This window comes from Ctenopharyngodon idella, chromosome 3, assembly GCF_019924925.1.
Source record: "Ctenopharyngodon idella isolate HZGC_01 chromosome 3, HZGC01, whole genome shotgun sequence".
NCBI lineage: Eukaryota > Metazoa > Chordata > Actinopteri > Cypriniformes > Xenocyprididae > Ctenopharyngodon > Ctenopharyngodon idella.
The window spans coordinates 43,699,877-43,708,617 of NC_067222.1; positions in this window are offsets into that span (position 1 = coordinate 43,699,877).

Genomic DNA, 8,741 nt, shown 5'->3' on the forward strand with positions numbered 1-8,741 from the left:
TCAGATGCAAAAGCCTCTAAGCGCCGTCTGAAATTTTCTTCTAAAATGAACATTTTTATCAAGCTTGTATGTTTATGTTAAGTTATTTAACTTTAATGGCAATGAAAAGGACCTATTAAATGCCATTAAAGTGAAATTACTGAACCTAAACATACAAGCTTGATAAAAATGCTCATTTTAGAAGAAATTTTCAGACGGCACTTAGAGGCTTTTGCATCTGAACTCTTCATATCCAAAAACCACTAGAACAATGTTTTATATTTTGTTGACTTGTGTACTTACATTATCCTAAATGTTTCCAAGAATGTTTAAATCCAGAGAAATAAGCAATTTTAACCAGGACACGGAGCGTGTCCGTGCGTCGCTTATCAATGACATCATATCCGCGTTACCCTCAGCTTCCGGTTTTATTTTGTAGAAACCATGAAAACTCCAAAGACGCTTTAATATATTGTGTTTTATTAGACAGGTGAGCAACTGTTTGGATACATTCATCAACAGAAAACATCTCAGGTTATGTATGTAACCCTGGTTCCCTGAATAGGGAATGAGACGCTGCGTCATAGGCAGAGGCGTTCCCAATGCCTATGACGCAGCGTTGACAGTTCCCATGAAAGGGAACGTCTCAGGTTACGTATGTAACCCTGGTTCCCTGAATAGGGATATGCAGCGTCATCCCTATTCTCGTTCCCTATTCTCGTTCCCTATTCCATGAAAGGGAACTAGTCATATTATACAGCTCAACATAGAAAGTCTTATTGTTTAAATCTTGTTTTCTTGATTTACAGCGAGTACCATGTTTTACCATGCCTAATATCGATCTAGCTTACTGTAGCGTGCAACAAGTGTCTCATAGTAGCCGCCGAGCGAACGCAGAGTAGCACTATAACAACTGAAACTTAAAGGAATCGAGAAAGATCTATCAATCTGTCAATCCTTTCCGTGTCCGGACCGGGTGAGGTTTCCCGTGGAGTCAAATTAAGCCGCATGCTCCACTCCTGGTAGTGCCCTTCCGTCAATTCCTGTAACACTATAAAACAGTGCTGCTTTACCCCACATATGCTTGACCGGAAGAAGCAGAAGCGGCGACTGCGGCATAATAAAAGTTCTGCTGCTCTTAAAACATGTGTCGCGCTCGTCCCTCATTAGCAATCGCTCCAGCGGCCTCGTTTTTGCTCGCACAGCACTCGGCCCTGATCTGCTTCATACTACAGTAACGTTAATAATCTCATCCATGAACATGATTTCTGCCCGAGTCCCATCCAAATTCTTTTCCACTTGCTGTAGACGTGAAGACAGCACCTCCCATGATTCCGCAAAATCACGGCGTCATCAAGCTTCGCTTCTGTTTTGAATAAGCGACCTCTAGCGGCGAAAATTCACATATTGTGTCTTTAAGCTTATAACTTTTTTCGTAAATCAGTTAGCCGCCAAGGAAATGGTTCTACTTTTTGTTTAAGTGTTTTAAGTTTTTCATTTTATTTCAGCTTTAATTCAGTTACCAAAAATGATTTTTAAAAGTTCAGTTTTAGTTTACAATAACAACACTGTTGGTGTGGTGGTGTGTACCATGGTATTACCATGTTTTCAGGCATGTTTCCATTACAATTCCATGGACTTTGGACATGTTCTATATCTTTTGGACATTGCACCATAGTAAAACCATGGTTAGACATGTGCCATGGTAGTACTTATCCAAAAATACATAGTAGGCTATTATGTATGTTAATACCAAGTATTTTTGTTCTGACATCCATCATGGTATTACCATGTTTCTTGAAAGATCACATCACAGTACTATGTATTTTTGGACCATGTACAATGGTAATACCATGTATTTGTGAACATGTACTATGGTATTTTATAAGTATATCATGTCAAAGTATTAAGGTCTGGTACATTAACTGACTACAGTACTTTTTTGTAAGTGAATTAGACTTAAAATGTTGAACTCACTTTTTCTTTTCTTTTTTTTTATGGAATATTGCATTATTTATTATAAATTTACTGGTGTTTACTGTGTTTACTGGCACGAGGGCGGAACAACCAGTCACTCACATGAGAATGACCAATAGCAAACATCCATCCAACAATCCAATCAATTCCCCATGGACAAAATCAAGTCCCACTCTACATTTTTTTCATCTTTGAGATGCTGTTCCACTCGGATATGCGTCACAATAAGGTAGGGAAGACAATCGCAACTTCGCTTCATGCCGACTTTAATGCTTAAAAGTTAAACCCATCTTTTGTCTGAGCCATAGGAAAGAATAGCCTCTGCAAAATTGACCTTGACACCACAAGGCATGTTGGGCACATGACCGAAACTCCATGATTAAACTCGTTCAAAGTGAATGAGTTAAAATCAAATGTCAATACGTGCCTCTGGCTTTCAAGGTTCTGAAAGGAGATCATTTCTGAAGTGTATCTGTCTCATTGGGCAGGTGAACGCTGCTGCTAGGTTGCAGTATCCGAGTTTGACCACTAGATATTGCTCTAAGTTTGCAGAGAGGATGTTGGGCGCAGTGAGACTGTGTACAGTCTTTATAGAGGTAGAGGTTTGTGTTGATATTAAATTAGTATAATGCTTCATCTCTTCATTATCAAATGCCAGAAATTAGCAAAAATGTATTTCTGTCCCTACACTCCCTAAATTACCTGTCAAAACAAGCTGTGATGCCTTGGATGAGAGAATTAATTGAAGCTGTCACATTCACTGCATTTGTGTGACGCTTTGAGCGAAAGCCTCTGTTCATGGCAGTTTTTTTCCTCACTCGCCTGAGGGAACTCCTGAATTAACAGTGCTAAATGATTCATGCTGTATGTTTGAGCTTAATTGGGCGTCTACCTCGCCAGCACACACTAGCACACCCGTTTAGCCTTCTTCAGTGAATTAGCTCTGGGTTTAGCACATCACGTCAATCACAGGATGTCCTGCTGCCCACAAGAAAACATGCCACGATCAAAAAGTCAGAGCACAATGAAGAATCGGTGACCAACACTAATACTCTATTGTCTTTCTGCTTTAGCTGCCTGTTAAACTCTATTTTAGTAGAACGGCTCTACTGCAGCACATGGAAATATAGGTTTGGATGGGCTTGTTATTGAGTGACACAATATAATGCCTTTTATCTCCTGGAAAAGGGGCTCATGGCCACACAAAGATGTTCATGCACATCTGATCTATGTGTTGCCTCATAAACACAGCAGAGACTGTTAATAGTCTGTCTAAAACAAAGTCTGTAGAAACAGCTTATCATCTCAATAGCTTTATTTTAGCAGCACTCTAGCTTAGCACCGTTCACAGCATCTTAGCATACAACCACACTACCTAACAACCACTCACAACAACTTAGCAACCTTTGCACAGTATATATAAATATACATTTTATACACACTAATGTTCAAAAGCTTGGGGTTAGTAAGAGGTGTTAATTTTAAAATCATTAACACATTAACATTATGCTCACCAAGACTGCATTTATCTGTTCAAAAAAACACAGTATAAACAATATTGTGAAATATTAATAGCTGTTTTCTATTTGAATACATTTTAAAATGTAATTTATTCCTATGATGAAAGCTGAATTTTCAGCATCATTACTCCAGTCTTCAGTGTCACATGATCTGTCAGAAATCATTCTAATATGCTGATTTGATGCTCAAGAAACAGTGAATTTTTATTATCAGTGTTGAAAACTGCTTAGTATTTTTGTGGAAACCATGATACATTTTTTTTCAAGATTCTTTGATGAATAGAAAGTTCAAAAGAACAGCACTTATTTGAAATAGAAATATTTTGTAACATTATAAATGTCTTTACTGTGTAACATCAATTTCGTTTTCATGGGCTTTTAGTTTTTATGGTATGTTCCTGGTTTCCTTAGTTTTAGTTCCTGTTTTCCTTGTTCCAGTTGCTAGTCTTGTTTAGTTCCTCATTTTCTTGTGTATTTAAAGGGTTAGTTCACCCAAAAATTTAATTTCTGTCATTAATTACTCACTCTCATGTCGTTCCAAACCCGTAAGACTTTTGTTCATCATCGGAACACAAATTAAGATATTTCTGATGAAATCTGAGAGCTCTCTGACCCCTCCATAGAGAGCAATTTAAATACCACTTTCAAGGCCCAAAAATGTATTAAAGAGATCGTAAAAATAGTCCATGTGACTACAGTGGTTCAACCTTAATTTTATGAAGCAATGAATACTTTTTGTGTGCAAAAACAAAACAAAAATAATGACTTTATTCAACAATATCTTATATTCTGTGTCATTTTCCTACGCTTTTTACATTGTAGACACAGTGCAGCACTTCCAGGTTCTACTCAGAATGCAAACTCAGTAATGGCCGATGCTGTTCACGTGAGCAGCACGACGCATGCATGTGGTGCTGACGCAGGAGCTGGCCAATAATGAGTCGGTGTTCTATACTGAATAGTATTAATTTCTTTTAACATCGGCATGAAATGTTTAAATGTGTTAAAGTCTTTTCTTCTCTATTGTGACATATATATGAAAAGACATCTTTAACAAGTAAAAATGTAGAGCGGGACTTGATTTTGCCCCATGGGGAATTGATTGGATGATTGTTGGTTTGGTTTTGGTCGATCTTATGTGAGTGACACGTTGTCTTGCAGCGACGAGCAACCGAGGTGGAGCCAGGGTGCCAGAGGACTGAGGAGAAGGCGGAGCGGCTGAGGACCAAGGTGGAGCTGGAGGGAAGGAGAAGCCCGAAGGAGCCGAAGGTGTGGAGGGACGAAGTGCAGCTGAAGGCGCGGAAGTCCATTGCACAAGCCGAGCAACGACTGACCAAGGCAGAGCCGGAGAGGCAAGGGCTGCGTTCCGGTTCGGGTTTTATGCTCTTGCCTGCATGAGTGTCCACTACTGGCGGAACCCTTGCAATGGGCTGAGTTGGAACATCCTAAGCCCTTGATCACTTGGAATCTGCTATAGACTTGATTTATTATTTACTTTTTATTTTCTTTACGAAACTGTTTAATGCAGCATTCTATATGCATATAGTTGTGTTTGGGTTGTTTTAGATATTTAAAAAAAATAATTAATATATCATAGGTTGTATATAACTGTATATGTAGAGTTGTTTGTGGTGGGCTAAATTAAATGCGATATGCAGTGACATCACAATCGTGTTGCATTGTGGTATATGGACCTGCCTGAAGTGTACATATGAAGTAGACTCGCTCCCTCGGTTAAAATTGAGGGAGCGAGGGTCTGTCCATATAAACTTCCCTCATCCGCTTAACAAAGTGGAACACATTTCAAAATGGCGGCAGTGATTCACCCCAAGGGGAAGTGCTTAGGGAAGTTCGCGAGTGCGTGTCTAAAAGTGGAGTCGAACGCAGCCAAGGAAGCATGACAGAGCTGTAGGGACGATGGTCCCAGGTGGAGCCAAGGGGGAGAGGAGCCAAGGTGGAGCCAACTGGTTGATATGCTGAGGAAGAGTGACAGGCACGGGAGTTCTGAGCGAAACTAGAGAGTTGAAACTTCAGGGGCCGGTTGCACCAGCTGGACGTAAAACAGTTGGGTGTAAGCTCTATGTTGGACTTTCCGATTAATAATTATTCAATATACTTTCCGATTAAGCTTTCCGATTAATATTTACACCTGTTGCACCATCTAAAACTATGACTAGGCGCAGCTACGCTTAGCATAGACGTTGCGCGCACAAGCTGACATGTTCTACCGCACTGTTAGTTGAGATGCCAGTTGCGTTACTATGGTTACAAATTTGAATTTATTGGCTTAAATGAATAGATGAAAATGACTGCTGAGCCGAAAAAAAGAAAATTAAATTACTCAGATTGTGAAACAAGAAAAATTAATGAGCTATTCAGTAAGTATATGCATGTTTTGGTATGCAGGCAAAACAATTCAGTAATGAATAATAAAAAATAAAAAAAAACAAGACATCTGGCAAAAGATAACAGTAGCAGTAAATGAAGCTGAGGGTGGACTAGGAAGTCGGACAGTCGATGAAGTAAAAAAGAAATGGAAAGACCTTCTTCAGGCAGCCAGGAGAGACTCTAGCCTGCTCAAAAATCCCCCAACGGGTGGGGGACCCCTCTTAAAAATCTCACCCTACAGTACTATTATAATGGATGTGTTTGGAGAGGACTCACCAGCTTTTACCGGCCTAAAAGGCTGTGACACTAGTGCCAGCTACGTAGATCTAACTGAAGAAAAGCAAGCTGAAGCTGAAGAGGACGCAAGTTTTTCAACTGTTATCAACTGTTTCATCAGACACCAGTTATGAAGGTATTGCCTCTTAAAATAGTGGACTAATAAATAGGCTGGTTATAGGCCTGTTTACACGGAGTAGCCTACATACATTTATGGAGCAAGTTATCTTTTAATAACACATTCAACTTTTGCAGATAATCCCGACTCGCCTTTAGTACTGAGGACAGCTCTGAAAAACATGAAAACAGTACCTGTTCGAAGGACAAGAAATCAGGATCCCCATTCTATGTTACTGGAGAAAGAAATTATGAGAGTGGAGATCAAAAGGGTAGAAAAGGAGAACCTTGAGTTAGAGAAACAGAAACGTGCCTTAGAAATCCAGCTGTTAGAGCAAAGGGCCCGCTACACAATCGAGAATGACAGTCTGTTTATGAACATTTAAATAATCCCATACATGATTTAAATAAATGTTCTGTATATACTTTTAATCCCTAATTAATCCCTAATATATATAAGAAAAGCACACAATACACAATTTAATCAGTAAATTTATTTTACAAGCTGGCTACGGAAACCATATATTATGCCAGCAATCATTTTGCACAGTTTTAATTTATTCACTTTGCTTAAGTTTAATGATAATACAATACACTGATCCTAAATCCTCCACTGGGAGAGGAACTCTCTTGTCTATGCAAATGCTGTGCAACACAGCTGCTGCACATACAGTATAATGGTGCATGTCCTCTCTGGTTTCATCCTGATTTCACTGTGCAGGCAGTGGAATCTACAGAATAAGAAAAAAGAAATAAAAATTGCAGTATAGCTACGTATCATCCCATATTACTCTTTAAAAAACAATGCCAGTTTAAGTGTAGGCTAAAATTAATAAGGGCTGGGCATGATTAATATTTAAACTAAACATGAGTCACACACACCTGCGCTTTGCATCGCAAACATCCTGCACGTTGATTGAGTGAAAGCTTTTCCTATTTACAAAAAGGTACTCATCTTTAGATGGTGCCTGAATGCGCACAAGTACCATCAATACCTCCAAAAATACCGGGTGTGTCGGAATCTCTGCGAAATTTTTCCTTAGTGTGTGTGGCCTCCTCCTGGGTGGGTCGATGTTGATGAGACCGATTTTGAAGGGCCAGAGAAACTCACCGTATCGCCTGGCATTATGTACTTCTGCTTACATTTACCATTTCAGGGAAAGTATTTTGGAAAGACCCACTGGCATAAAATCGAAGACAAATCAGCACCTGCAGTGTTGGGAACAGTGCTCCATTCCTGTCTGTTGTGTGTTGTAACTGCGGTAATAACTTGTTTGATTAATTCTAACAGATCAACCCTGCTGAAACGAAACCTTTCAATAAGTTCTCTGTCTCCATATATATCTAGAGGATTGGTGCAGTCTCTCATTACTTTTTCATGCCGGAAAGCCCGGAAATTTTACGTTAAGCTTAGTCTTACGCTGGGTGTACGTCCAGCTGGTGCAACCGGCCCCAGGACTGTACTTACGAACACAAAGCTTGAGGCGAGCCCAAGCAGTAAAGCGGAGCCAACGTAGGAGGAGCTGAATGGCTGAGGCGAGACAGTGCAGGCAGGGCTGAAGTATAGGGCAGAGCAGACAGGGATTTCACAAATAAATTTCTAGGTTGACAGGACAGACAAAATCTCTAAGGAATGACTCTCTTGGCCGACATGGAACAGGCAGACATTTCTCACTAGGCTGACTCGAAACATATACACACGTTTCCTACGCCCCATGAGGCCTTGCGTCAAAAGTGGGAGCGTCTTCCGGTTCGAAGTAAACAAGCAGGACGTGACACTCATTCATTCAACAGTTGACAGTCATTCAAGATTTAGCGATCCAAACTTGCTGAAGTTTGGCCTTTACTTAAAGACTTAAGATTCTAACATCAATATTTGAACAATGTTTTACTGTTATCCTTTCAGCTAGAGCAACAGAGGGAGCTCATGAGAAGAAAACAGGAGTTATGAGTTATATGAGTTAACCGGAGTGTGTGACATGTGGATGCATTAGTCCGGTATCAACAAAGGCACAGGGAAGAGACAGATAAAACATTAAACCAAATAAATACACGATTACAATCATATAAGAGTTGTCTACTCCACTTTTTCCCCCCAAACTCCACCAGAATTCCCTCAGGGACTGACATATGGCCGGCTCATGCACCTGGTCACATTTCTTCTGGACGATTCTTGGCTCAGTCTCTTTCCTCACTGGCGCTGGTATTGTGGGGGCCTCTGGCTCTGTGTCTGCGGTGGGCTCAGGCTCATCCATCGCTGGGATGTTGACTGCGGCTGGCATGCTCACTTTTGCAGATTGTGAAGAGGGAACCGTTGTGGAAGAATACCCAATCCACATACTCCAAACAGTTCCTTAGAGCATTGTGGTTCCCAAACTGGGGTATGCATACCCCTGGGGGTACATGAGGTGGCAGAGGGGGTACGCAAACAAAATGCTGAGTTTTGCCATTCATTTAATTCTTCCATACCTTAAAATAACATTA